At 38.0% G+C, this 14,155-nt stretch overlaps 8 non-coding genes across 8 annotated transcripts; all 8 read right to left on the reverse strand.

Moving 5' to 3' along the window:
• Positions 1-1,089: 1,089 nt before the first annotated feature.
• Positions 1,090-1,161, reverse strand: trnac-gca (transfer RNA cysteine (anticodon GCA)). Its single transcript has one exon. It is a non-coding gene; the product is annotated as a tRNA-Cys (tRNA).
• Positions 1,162-2,167: 1,006 nt separating this feature from the next.
• Positions 2,168-2,239, reverse strand: trnac-gca (transfer RNA cysteine (anticodon GCA)). The gene has a single exon. It is a non-coding gene; the product is annotated as a tRNA-Cys (tRNA).
• A 1,216-nt stretch (positions 2,240-3,455) lies between these two features.
• trnac-gca (transfer RNA cysteine (anticodon GCA)) lies at positions 3,456-3,527 on the reverse strand. Its single transcript has one exon. It is a non-coding gene; the product is annotated as a tRNA-Cys (tRNA).
• A 655-nt stretch (positions 3,528-4,182) lies between these two features.
• On the reverse strand, positions 4,183-4,254 carry trnac-gca (transfer RNA cysteine (anticodon GCA)). The gene has a single exon. It is a non-coding gene; the product is annotated as a tRNA-Cys (tRNA).
• Positions 4,255-6,050: 1,796 nt separating this feature from the next.
• Positions 6,051-6,122, reverse strand: trnac-gca (transfer RNA cysteine (anticodon GCA)). The gene has a single exon. It is a non-coding gene; the product is annotated as a tRNA-Cys (tRNA).
• A 2,575-nt stretch (positions 6,123-8,697) lies between these two features.
• trnac-gca (transfer RNA cysteine (anticodon GCA)) lies at positions 8,698-8,769 on the reverse strand. Its single transcript has one exon. It is a non-coding gene; the product is annotated as a tRNA-Cys (tRNA).
• A 1,798-nt stretch (positions 8,770-10,567) lies between these two features.
• On the reverse strand, positions 10,568-10,639 carry trnac-gca (transfer RNA cysteine (anticodon GCA)). The gene has a single exon. It is a non-coding gene; the product is annotated as a tRNA-Cys (tRNA).
• Positions 10,640-13,183: 2,544 nt separating this feature from the next.
• On the reverse strand, positions 13,184-13,255 carry trnac-gca (transfer RNA cysteine (anticodon GCA)). The gene has a single exon. It is a non-coding gene; the product is annotated as a tRNA-Cys (tRNA).
• Between the last annotated feature and the right edge of the window lie 900 nt (positions 13,256-14,155).

Below are 14,155 nucleotides of genomic sequence, written 5' to 3' on the forward strand. Positions count from 1 at the left end.
AAGCTCTTGATTTTAAGGGGGCATCAGGGTTTGAACCTGGGACCTCTTGATCTGCAGTCAAAGACTCTACCACTGAGCTATACCCCCCCTGCTAGAAACTGTCTAAAGGCGGAAAAATTGTCTAATAAGGGACATAATAGCTGGAGATCGACAAAAACTAATAAAGAAAACTCTCTCTTTGAAAACGTACCCATAAAGTGCTTGATTTCAAGTTGACAAAAAAATTACAATCTGAGACCTATTGATCTGAAGTCTATTGCACTTCCACCTCTGATAGGAACTGTCTGACAGAGAAAAAACATCTAATGAGGGACATTTTAGCAGAGCACTCCCTCTCTCAAGAAACACTGAGAAAGTACTTGATTTCAAGGGGGGCGCTAGGATTTGATACTGAGAAATTGTCTAACAAGGGAGATTTTAGCTTGTGATCAACATAACCTAATCAAGAAAACTCTCTCTTTGAAAACGTACCCATAAAGTGTTTGATTTCAAGTTGACAAATATATTACAATCTGAGACCTATTGATCTGAAGTCTATTGCACTTCCTCCTCTGATAGGAACTGTCTGACAGAGAAAAACCAATGAATGAGGGACATTTTAGACTGAGTAACATAACCAAAAAAGGAGCACTCCCTCTCTCAAAATACTCTTAGAAAGTACTTGATTTCAAGGGGGCGCCAGTATTTGATCCTGAGAAATTGTCTAATAAGGGAGATTTTAGCTTGTGATCAACATAACCTAATAAAGAAAACTCTCTCTTTGAAAACGTACCCATAAAGTGTTTGATTTCAAGTTGACAAAAAAATTAGAATCTGAGACATATTGATCTGAAGTCTATTGCACTTCCACCTCTGATAGGAACTGTCTGACAGAGAAAAAACATTGAATGAGGGACATTTTAGACTGAGTAACATAACCAAAAAAGGAGCACTCCACCTCTCAAGATATCCTTAGAAAGTAGTTGATTTCAAGGGGGCGCCAGGATTTGAACGTGAGAAATTGTCTAATAAGGGACAATTTTCCCTGAGTAACATATTCCAAAAAATAGTCCTCTACCCTCAAAATACTCTTAGAAACTCTTGATTTTAAGGGGGCATCAGGATTTGAACCTGGGACCTCTTGATCTGCAGTCAAATGCTCTACCACTGAGCTATACCCCCTCTGCTAGAAACTGTCTAAAGGCAGAAAAATTGTCCAATAAGGGACATTATAGCTGTAGATCAACAAAAACGAATATAGAACACTCTCTCTCTCTGAAAACATACCCATAAAGTATTTGATTTGAAGATGACAAATATATTACAATCTGAGACCTATTGATCTGAAGTCTGTTGCACTTCCACCTCTGTTAAGAACTGTCTGACAGAGAAAAACCATCTAATGAGGGACATTTTAGCAGAGCACTCCCTCTCTCTCGAGAAAGACTGAGAAAGTACTTGATTTCAAGGGGGCGCCAGTATTTGATCCTGAGAAATTGTCTAATAAGGGAGATTTTAGCTTGTGATCAACATAACCTAATAAAGAAAACTCTCTCTTTGAAAACGTACCAATAAAGTGTTAAATTTCAAGTTGACAAAAAAATTACAATCTGAGACCTATTGATCTGAAGTCTTTGGCACTTCCACCTCTGATAGGAACTGTCTGACAGAGAAAAAACATTGAATGAGGGACATTTTAGACTGAGTAACATAACCAAAAAAGGAGCACTCCCTTTCTCAAGATACACTTAGAAAGTACTTGATTTCAAGGGGGCGCCAGTATTTGATCCTGAGAAATTGTCTAATAAGGGAGATTTTAGCTTGTGATCAACATAACCTAATAAAGAAAACTCTCTCTTTGAAAACGTACCCATAAAGTGTTTGATTTCAAGTTGACAAAAAAATTAGAATCTGAGACATATTGATCTGAAGTCTATTGCACTTCCACCTCTGTTAGGAACTGCCTGACAGAGAAAAAACATTGAATGAGGGACATTTTAGACTGAGTAACATAACCAAAAAGGTAGCACTCCACCTCTCAAGATACACTTAGAAAGTAGTTGATTTCAAGGGGGTGCCAGGATTTGAACGTGAGAAATAGTCTAATAAGGGACAATTTTCCCTGAGTAACATATACCAAAAAAGAGTCCTCTACCCTCAAAATACTCTTAGAAAGCTCTTGATTTTAAGGGGGCACCGGGATTTGAACCTGGGACCTCTTGATCTGCAGTCAAATGCTCTACCACTGAGCTATACCCCCTCTGCTAGAAACTGCCTAAAGGCGGAAAAATTGTCTAATAAGGGACATTATAGCTGGAGATCAACAAAATCTAATGAAGAACACTCTTTCTCTGAAAACATACCCAGAAAGTATTGATTTGAAGATGACAAATATATTACAATCTGAGACCTATTGATCTGAAGTCTGTTGCACTTCCACCTCTGATAGGAACTGTCTGACAGAGAAAAAACATTGAATGAGGGACATTTTAGACTGAGTAACATAACCAAAAAAGGAGCACTCCACCTCTCAAGATATCCTTAGAAAGTAGTTGATTTCAAGGGGTTGCCAGGATTTGAACGTGAGAAATAGTCTAATAAGGGACAATTTTCCCTGAGTAACATATACCAAAAAAGAGTCCTCTACCCTCAAAAGACTCTTAGAAAGCTCTTGATTTTAAGGGGGCACTGGGATTTGAACCTGGGACCTCTTAATCTGCAGTCAAATGCTCTACCACTGAGCTATACCCCCTCTGCTAGAAACTCTGTCTCTCTGAAAACATACCCAGAAAGTATTTGATTTGAAGATGACAAATATATTACAATCTGAGACCAATTGATCTGAAGTCTGTTGCACTTCCACCTCTGTTAGGAACTGTCTGACAGAGAAAAAACATTTAATGAGGGACATTTTAGCAGAGCACTCCCTCTCTCGAGAAACACTGAGAAAGTACTTGATTTCAAGGGGGTCAAATGCTCTACCACTGAGCTATACCCCCTCTGCTAGAAACTCTGTCTCTCTGAAAACATACCCAGAAAGGATTTGATTTGAAGATGACAAATATATTACAATCTGAGACCTATTGATCTGAAGTCTATTGCACTTCCTCCTCTGATAGGAACTGTCTGACAGAACACTCTCTCTCTCTGAAAACATACCCATAAAGTATTTGATTTGAAGATGACAAATATATTACAATCTGAGACCTATTGATCTGAAGTCTATTGCACTTCCTCCTCTGATAGGAACTGTCTGACAGAGAAAAAACATTGAATGAGGGACATTTTAGACTGAGTAACATAACCAAAAAAGGAGCACTCCCTCTCTCAAGATACACTTAGAAAGTACTTGATTTCAAGGGGGTGCCAGGATTTGAACGTGAGAAATTGTCTAATAAGGGACAATTTTCCCTGAGTAACATATTCGAAAAAGAGTCCTCTACCCTCAAAATACTCTTTGAAAGCACTTGATTTAAAGGGGGCATCAGGATTTGAACCTGTGACCTCTTGATCTGCAGTCAAATGCTCTACCACTGAGCTATACCCCCTCTGCTAGACACTGCCTAAAGGCAGAAAAATTGTCCAATAAGGGACATTATAGCTGTAGAACCCAGAAAGTATATGATTTCAAGATGACAAATATATTACAATCTGAGACCTATTGATCTGAAGTCTGTTGCACTTCCACCTCTGATAGGAACTGTCTGACAGAGAAAAAACATTGAATGAGGGACATTTTAGACTGAGTAACATAACCAAAAAAGGAGCACTCCCTCTCTCAAAATACACTTAGAAAGTACTTGATAGCTGGAGATCAACAAAATCTAATGAAGAACACTGTCTCTCTGAAAACATACCCAGAAAGTATTTGATTTGAAGATGACAAATATATTACAATCTGAGACCTATTGATCTGAAGTCTGTTGCACTTCCACCTCTGTTAGGAACTGTCTGAATAGAGAAAAACCATCTAATGAGGGACATTTTAGCAGAGCACTCCCTCTCTCAAGAAACACTGAGAAAGTACTTGATTTCAAGGGGGCGCCAGTATTTGATCCTGAGAAATTGTCTAATAAGGGAGATTTTAGCTTGTGATCAACATAACCTAATAAAGAAAACTAAGCTATACAATTTTGCCTGAGTAACATATTCGAAAAAAGAGTCCTCTACCCTCAAAATACTCTTTGAAAGCACTTGATTTAAAGGGGGCATCAGGATTTGAACCTGGGACCTCTTGATCTGCAGTCAAATGCTCTACCACTGAGCTATACCCCCTCTGCTTGAAACTGTCTAAAGGCCAAAAAATTGTCTAATAAGGGACATTATAGCTGGAGATCAACAAAAACTAATGAAGAACACTCTCTCTCTGAAAACATACCCATAAAGTATTTGATTTGAAGATGACAAATATATTACAATCTGAGACCAATTGATCTGAAGTCTATTGCACTTCCACCTCTGATAGGAACTGTCTGACAGAGAAAAACCATTGAATGAGGGACATTTTAGACTGAGTAACATAACCAAAAAAGGAGCACTCCCTCTCTCAAGATACACTTAGAAAGTACTTGATTTCAAGGGGGGCGCCAGGATTTGATACTGAGAAATTGTCTAACAAGGGAGATTTTAGCTTGTGATCAACATAACCTAATAAAGAAAACTCTCTCTTTGAAAATGTACCCATAAAGTGTTTGATTTCAAGTTGACAAAAAAATTACAATCTGAGACCTATTGATCTGAAGTCTATTGCACTTCCACCTCTGTTAGGAACTGTCTGACAGAGAAAAAACATCTAATGAGGGACATTTTAGCAGAGCACTCCCTCTCTCAAGAAACACTGAGAAAGTACTTGATTTCAATGGGGCTCCAGAATTTGATCCTGAGAAATTGTCTAATAAGGGAGATTTTAGCTTGTGATCAACATAACCTAATAAAGAAAACTCTCTCTTTGAAAACGTACCCATAAAGTGTTTGATTTCAAGTTGACAAAAAAATTACAATCTGAGACCTACTGATCTGAAGTCTATTGCACTTCCACCTCTGATAGGAACTGTCTGACAGAGAAAAACCATTGAATGAGGGACATTTTAGACTGAGTAACATAACCAAAAAAGGAGCACACCCTCTCTCAAGATACACCTAGAAAGTACTTGATTTCAAGGGGGGCGCCAGGATTTGATACTGAGAAATTGTCTAACAAGGGAGATTTTAACTTGTGATCAACATAACCTAATAAAGAAAACTCTCTCTTTGAAAATGTACCCATAAAGTGTTTGATTTCAAGTTGACAAAAAAATTACAATCTGAGACCTATTGATCTGAAGTCTATTGCACTTCCTCCTCTGATAGGAACTGTCTGACAGAGAAAAACCATTGAATTAGGGACATTTTAGACTGAGTAACATAACCAAAAAAGGAGCACTCCCTCTCTCAAAATACACTTAGAAAGTACTTGATTTCAAGGGGGTGACAGGATTTGAACTTGAGAAAATGTCTAATAATGGACAATTTTGCCTGAGTAACATATTCGAAAAAAGAGTCCTCTACCCTCAAAATACTCTTTGAAAGGACTTGATTTAAAGGGGGCATCAGGATTTGAACCTTGGACCTCTTGATCTGCAGTCAAATGCTCTACCACTGAGCTATACACCTCTGCTAGAAACTGTCTAAAGGCGGAAAAATTGTCTAATAAGGGACATTATAGCTGGAGATCAACAAAAACTAATGAAGAACACTCTCTCTCTGAAAACATACCCATAAAGTATTTGATTTGAAGATGACAAATATATTACAATCTGAGACCTATTGATCTGAAGTCTGTTGCACTTCCACCTCTGTTAGGAACTGTCTGACAGAGAAAAACCATGTAATGAGGGACATTTTAGACTGAGTAACATAACCAAAAAAGGAGCACTCCCTCTCTCAAGATACACTTAGAAAGTACTTGATTTCAAGGGGGTGCCAGGATTTGAACGTGAGAAATTGTCTAATAAGGGACAATTTTCCCTGAGTAACATATTCGAAAAAGAGTCCTCTACCCTCAAAATACTCTTTGAAAGCACTTGATTTAAAGGGGGCATCAGGATTTGAACCTGTGACCTCTTGATCTGCAGTCAAATGCTCTACCACTGAGCTATACCCCCTCTGCTAGAAACTGTCTAAAGGCGGAAAAATTGTCTAATAAGGGACATTATAGCTGGAGATCAACAAAAACTAATGAAGAACACTCTCTCTCTCTGAAAACATACCCAGAAAGTATTTGATTTGAAGATGACAAATCTATTACAATCTGAGACCTATTGATCTGAAGTCTGTTGCACTTCCACCTCTGTTAGGAACTGTCTGACAGAGAAAAAACATCTAATGAGGGACATTTTAGCAGAGCACTCCCTCTCTCAAGAAACACTGAGAAAGTACTTGATTTCAATGGGGCGCCAGAATTTGATCCTGAGAAATTGTCTAATAAGGGAGATTTTAGCTTGTGATCAACATAACCTAATAAAGAAAACTCTCTCTTTGAAAACGTACCCATAAAGTGTTTGATTTCAAGTTGACAAAAAAATTACAATCTGAGACCTACTGATCTGAAGTCTATTGCACTTCCACCTCTGATAGGAACTGTCTGACAGAGAAAAACCATTGAATGAGGGACATTTTAGACTGAGTAACATAACCAAAAAAGGAGCACTCCCTCTCTCAAGATACACCTAGAAAGTACTTGATTTCAAGGGGGGCGCCAGGATTTGATACTGAGAAATTGTCTAACAAGGGAGATTTTAGCTTGTGATCAACATAACCTAATAAAGAAAACTCTCTCTTTGAAAACGTACCCATAAAGTGTTTGATTTCAAGTTGACAAAAAAATTACAATCTGAGACCTATTGATCTGAAGTCTATTGCACTTCCTCCTCTGATAGGAACTGTCTGACAGAGAAAAACCATTGAATGAGGGACATTTTAGACTGAGTAACGTAACCAAAAAAGGAGCACTCCCTCTCTCAAAATACACTTAGAAAGTACTTGATTTCAAGCGGGTGACAGGATTTGAACTTGAGAAATTGTCTAATAAGGGACAATTTTGCCTGAGTAAAATATTCGAAAAAAGAGTCCTCTACCCTCAAAATACTCTTTGAAAGCACTTGATTTAAAGGGGGCATCAGGATTTGAATCTGGGACCTCTTGATCTGCAGTCAAATGCTCTACCACTGAGCTATACCCCCTCTGCTTGAAACTGTCTAAAGGCCGAAAAATTGTCTAATAAGGGACATTATAGCTGGAGATCAACAAAAACTAATGAAGAACACTTTCTCTCTGAAAACATACCCATAAAGTATTTGATTTGAAGATGACAAATATATTACAATCTGAGACCTATTGATCTGAAGTCTGTTGCACTTCCACCTCTGTTAGGAACTGTCTGACAGAGAAAAACCATGTAATGAGGGACATTTTAGCAGAGCACTCCCTCTCTCAAGAAACACTGAGAAAGTACTTGATTTCAAGGGGGGCGCCAGGATTTGATACTGTCAAATTGTCTAACAAGGGAGATTTTAGCTTGTGATCAACATAACCTAATAAAGAAAACTCTCTCTTTGAAAACGTACCCATAAAGTGTTTGATTTCAAGTTGACAAAAAAATTACAATCTGAGACCTATTGATCTGAAGTCTATTGCACTTCCTCCTCTGATAGGAACTGTCTGACAGAGAAAAACCATTGAATGAGGGACATTTTAGACTGAGTAACGTAACCAAAAAAGGAGCACTCCCTCTCTCAAAATACACTTAGAAAGTACTTGATTTCAAGCGAGTGACAGGATTTGAACTTGAGAAATTGTCTAATAAGGGACAATTTTGCCTGAGTAACATATTCGAAAAAAGAGTCCTCTACCCTCAAAATACTCTTTGAAAGCACTTGATTTAAAGGGGGCATCAGGATTTGAATCTGGGACCTCTTGATCTGCAGTCAAATGCTCTACCACTGAGCTATACCCCCTCTGCTTGAAACTGTCTAAAGGCCGAAAAATTGTCTAATAAGGGACATTATAGCTGGAGATCAACAAAAACTAATGAAGAACACTCTCTCTCTGAAAACATACCCATAAAGTATTTGATTTGAAGATGACAAATATATTACAATCTGAGACCTATTGATCTGAAGTCTATTGCACTTCCACCTCTGATAGGAACTGTCTGACAGAGAAAAACCATTGAATGAGGAACATTTTAGACTGAGTAACATAACCAAAAAAGGAGCACTCCCTCTCTCAAGATACACTTAGAAAGTACTTGATTTCAAGGGGGGCGCCAGGATTTGATACTGAGAAATTGTCTAACAAGGGAGATTTTAGCTTGTGATCAACATAACCTAATAAAGAAAACTCTCTCTTTGAAAATGTACCCATAAAGTGTTTGATTTCAAGTTGACAAACAAATTACAATCTGAGACCTATTGATCTGAAGTCTATTGCACTTCCTCCTCTGATAGGAACTGTCTGACAGAGAAAAACCATTGAATGAGGGACATTTTAGACTGAGTAACATAACCAAAAAAGGAGCACTCCCTCTCTCAAAATACACTTAGAAAGTACTTGATTTCAAGGGGGTGACAGGATTTGAACTTGAGAAATTGTCTAATAATGGACAATTTTGCCTGAGTAACATATTCGGAAAAAAGACTACTCTACCCTGAAAAAACTCTTTGAAAGCACTTGATTTAAAGGGGGCATCAGGATTTGAACCTGGGACCTCTTGATCTGCAGTCAAATGCTCTACCACTGAGCTATACCCCCTCTACTAGAAACTGTCTAAAGGCGGAAAAATTGTCTAATAAGGGACATTATAGCTGGAGATCAACAAAAACTAATGAAGAACACTCTCTCTCTGAAAACATACCCATAAAGTATTTGATTTGAAGATGACAAATATATTACAATCTGAGACCTATTGATCTGAAGTCTATTGCACTTCCACCTCTGATAGGAACTGTCTGACAGAGAAAAACCATTGAATGAGGGACATTTTAGACTGAGTAACATAACCAAAAAAGGAGCACTCCCTCTCTCAAGATACACTTAGAAAGTACTTGATTTCAAGGGGGGCGCCAGGATTTGATACTGAGAAATTGTCTAACAAGGGAGATTTTAGCTTGTGATCAACATAACCTAATAAAGAAAACTCTCTCTTTGAAAATGTACCCATAAAGTGTTTGATTTCAAGTTGACAAAAAAATTACAATCTGAGACCTATTGATCTGAAGTCTATTGCACTTCCTCCTCTGATAGGAACTGTCTGACAGAGAAAAACCATGTAATGAGGGACATTTTAGCAGAGCACTCCCTCTCTCAAGAAACACTGAGAAAGTACTTGATTTCAAGGGGGGCGCCAGGATTTGATACTGTCAAATTGTCTAACAAGGGAGATTTTAGCTTGTGATCAACATAACCTAATAAAGAAAACTCTCTCTTTGAAAACGTATCCATAAAGTGTTTGATTTCAAGTTGACAAAAAAATTACAATCTGAGACCTATTGATCTGAAGTCTATTGCACTTCCTCCTCTGATAGGAACTGTCTGACAGAGAAAAACCATTGAATGAGGGACATTTTAGACTGAGTAACATAACCAAAAAAGGAGCACTCCCTCTCTCAAAATACACATAGAAAGTCCTTGATTTCAAGCGGGTGACAGGATTTGAACTTGAGAAATTGTCTAATAAGGGACAATTTTGACTGAGTAACATATTCGAAAAAAGAGTCCTCTACCCTCAAAATACTCTTTGAAAGCACTTGATTTAAAGGGGGCATCAGGATTTGAATCTGGGACCTCTTGATCTGCAGTCAAATGCTCTACCACTGAGCTATACCCCTCTGCTTGAAACTGTCTAAAGGCCGAAAAATTGTCTAATAAGGGACATTATAGCTGGAGATCAACAAAAACTAATGAAGAACACTCTCTCTCTGAAAACATACCCATAAAGTATTTGATTTGAAGATGACAAATATATTACAATCTGAGACCTATTGATCTGAAGTCTATTGCACTTCCACCTCTGATAGGAGCTGTCTGACAGAGAAAAACCATTGAATGAGGGACATTTTAGACTGAGTAACATAACCAAAAAAGGAGCACTCCCTCTCTCAAGATACACTTAGAAAGTACTTGATTTCAAGGGGGGCGCCAGGATTTGATACTGAGAAATTGTCTAACAAGGGAGATTTTAGCTTGTGATCAACATAACCTAATAAAGAAAACTCTCTCTTTGAAAATGTTACCATAAAGTGTTTGATTTCAAGTTGACAAAAAAATTACAATCTGAGACCTATTGATCTGAAGTCTATTGCACTTCCTCCTCTGATAGGAACTGTCTGACAGAGAAAAACCATTGAATGAGGGACATTTTAGACTGAGTAACATAACCAAAAAAGGAGCACTCCCTCTCTCAAAATACACTTAGAAAGTACTTGATTTCAAGCGGGTGACAGGATTTGAACTTGAGAAATTGTCTAATAAGGGACAATTTTGCCTGAGTAACATATTCGAAAAAAGAGTCCTCTACCCTCAAAATACTCTTTGAAAGCACTTGATTTAAAGGGGGCATCAGGATTTGAACCTGGGACCTCTTGATCTGCAGTCAAATGCTCTACCACTGAGCTATACCCCCTCTGCTTGAAACTGTCTAAAGGCCGAAAAATTGTCTAATAAGGGACATTATAGCTGGAGATCAACAAAAACTAATGAAGAACACTCTCTCTCTGAAAACATACCCATAAAGTATTTGATTTGAAGATGACAAATATATTACAATCTGAGACCTATTGATCTGAAGTCTGTTGCACTTCCACCTCTGTTAGGAACTGTCTGACAGAGAAAAAACATGTAATGAGGGACATTTTAGCAGAGCACTCCCTCTCTCAAGAAACACTGAGAAAGTACTTGATTTCAAGGGGGGCGCCAGGATTTGATACTGAGAAATTGTCTAACAAGGGAGATTTTAGCTTGTGATCAACATAACCTAATAAAGAAAACTCTCTCTTTGAAAACGTACCCATAAAGTGTTTGATTTCAAGTTGACAAAAAAATTACAATCTGAGACCTATTGAGCTGAAGTCTATTGCACTTCCTCCTCTGATAGGAACTGTCTGACAGAGAAAAACCATTGAATGAGGGACATTTTAGACTGAGTAACATAACCAAAAAAGGAGCACTCCCTCTCTCAAGATACACTTAGAAAGTACTTGATTTCAAGGGGGGCGCCAGGATTTGATACTGAGAAATTGTCTAACAAGGGAGATTTTAGCTTGTGATCAACATAACCTAATAAAGAAAACTCTCTCTTTGAAAATGTACCCATAAAGTGTTTGATTTCAAGTTGACAAAAAAATTACAATCTGAGACCTATTGATCTGAAGTCTATTGCACTTCCTCCTCTGATAGGAACTGTCTGACAGAGAAAAACCATTTGAATGAGGGACATTTTAGACTGAGATCGACAAAAACTAATATAGAACACTCTCTCTCTCTGAAAACATACCCATAAAGTAATTGATTTCTTGATGACAAAAGTATTACAATCTGAGACCTATTGATCTGAAGTCTGTTGCACTTCCACCTCTGTTAGGAACTGTCTGACAGAGAAAAACCATCTAATGAGGGACATTTTAGCAGAGCACTCCCTCTCTCAAGAAACACTGAGAAAGTACTTGATTTCAAGGGGGGCGCCAGGATTTGATACTGAGAAATTGTCTAACAAGGGAGATTTTAGCTTGTGATCAACATAACCTAATAAAGAAAACTCTCTCTTTGAAAACGTACCCATAAAGTGTTTGATTTCAAGTTGACAAAAAAATTACAATCTGAGACCTATTGATCTGAAGTCTATTGCACTTCCTCCTCTGATAGGAACTGTCTGACAGAGAAAAAACATTGAATGAGGGACATTTTAGACTGAGTAACATAACCATAAAAGGAGCACTCCCTCTCTCAAAATACACTTAGAAAGTACTTGATTTCAAGGGGGTGACAGGATTTGAACTTGAGAAATTGTCTAATAAGGGACAATTTTGCCTGAGTAACATATTCGGAAAAAAAGTCCTCTACCCTCAAAATACTCTTTGAAAGCTCTTGATTTTAAGGGGGCATCAGGGTTTGAACCTGGGACCTCTTGATCTGCAGTCAAAGACTCTACCACTGAGCTATACCCCCCCTGCTAGAAACTGTCTAAAGGCGGAAAAATTGTCTAATAAGGGACATAATAGCTGGAGATCGACAAAAACTAATAAAGAAAACTCTCTCTTTGAAAACGTACCCATAAAGTGCTTGATTTCAAGTTGACAAAAAAATTACAATCTGAGACCTATTGATCTGAAGTCTATTGCACTTCCACCTCTGATAGGAACTGTCTGACAGAGAAAAAACATCTAATGAGGGACATTTTAGCAGAGCACTCCCTCTCTCAAGAAACACTGAGAAAGTACTTGATTTCAAGGGGGGCGCTAGGATTTGATACTGAGAAATTGTCTAACAAGGGAGATTTTAGCTTGTGATCAACATAACCTAATCAAGAAAACTCTCTCTTTGAAAACGTACCCATAAAGTGTTTGATTTCAAGTTGACAAATATATTACAATCTGAGACCTATTGATCTGAAGTCTATTGCACTTCCTCCTCTGATAGGAACTGTCTGACAGAGAAAAACCAATGAATGAGGGACATTTTAGACTGAGTAACATAACCAAAAAAGGAGCACTCCCTCTCTCAAAATACACTTAGAAAGTACTTGATTTCAAGGGGGCGCCAGTATTTGATCCTGAGAAATTGTCTAATAAGGGAGATTTTAGCTTGTGATCAACATAACCTAATAAAGAAAACTCTCTCTTTGAAAACGTACCCATAAAGTGTTTGATTTCAAGTTGACAAAAAAATTAGAATCTGAGACATATTGATCTGAAGTCTATTGCACTTCCACCTCTGATAGGAACTGTCTGACAGAGAAAAAACATTGAATGAGGGACATTTTAGACTGAGTAACATAACCAAAAAGGTAGCACTCCACCTCTCAAGATACACTTAGAAAGTAGTTGATTTCAAGGGGGTGCCAGGATTTGAACGTGAGAAATAGTCTAATAAGGGACAATTTTCCCTGAGTAACATATACCAAAAAAGAGTCCTCTACCCTCAAAATACTCTTAGAAAGCTCTTGATTTTAAGGGGGCACCGGGATTTGAACCTGGGACCTCTTGATCTGCAGTCAAATGCTCTACCACTGAGCTATACCCCCTCTGCTAGAAACTGCCTAAAGGCGGAAAAATTGTCTAATAAGGGACATTATAGCTGGAGATCAACAAAATCTAATGAAGAACACTCTTTCTCTGAAAACATACCCAGAAAGTATTGATTTGAAGATGACAAATATATTACAATCTGAGACCTATTGATCTGAAGTCTGTTGCACTTCCACCTCTGATAGGAACTGTCTGACAGAGAAAAAACATTGAATGAGGGACATTTTAGACTGAGTAACATAACCAAAAAAGGAGCACTCCACCTCTCAAGATATCCTTAGAAAGTAGTTGATTTCAAGGGGTTGCCAGGATTTGAACGTGAGAAATAGTCTAATAAGGGACAATTTTCCCTGAGTAACATATACCAAAAAAGAGTCCTCTACCCTCAAAAGACTCTTAGAAAGCTCTTGATTTTAAGGGGGCACTGGGATTTGAACCTGGGACCTCTTAATCTGCAGTCAAATGCTCTACCACTGAGCTATACCCCCTCTGCTAGAAACTCTGTCTCTCTGAAAACATACCCAGAAAGTATTTGATTTGAAGATGACAAATATATTACAATCTGAGACCAATTGATCTGAAGTCTGTTGCACTTCCACCTCTGTTAGGAACTGTCTGACAGAGAAAAAACATTTAATGAGGGACATTTTAGCAGAGCACTCCCTCTCTCGAGAAACACTGAGAAAGTACTTGATTTCAAGGGGGTCAAATGCTCTACCACTGAGCTATACCCCCTCTGCTAGAAACTCTGTCTCTCTGAAAACATACCCAGAAAGGATTTGATTTGAAGATGACAAATATATTACAATCTGAGACCTATTGATCTGAAGTCTATTGCACTTCCTCCTCTGATAGGAACTGTCTGACAGAACACTCTCTCTCTCTGAAAACATACC

This window comes from Oncorhynchus mykiss, chromosome 25, assembly GCF_057628025.1.
Source record: "Oncorhynchus mykiss isolate SJ-2025 chromosome 25, ASM5762802v1, whole genome shotgun sequence".
Taxonomy (NCBI): Eukaryota; Metazoa; Chordata; class Actinopteri; order Salmoniformes; family Salmonidae; genus Oncorhynchus; species Oncorhynchus mykiss.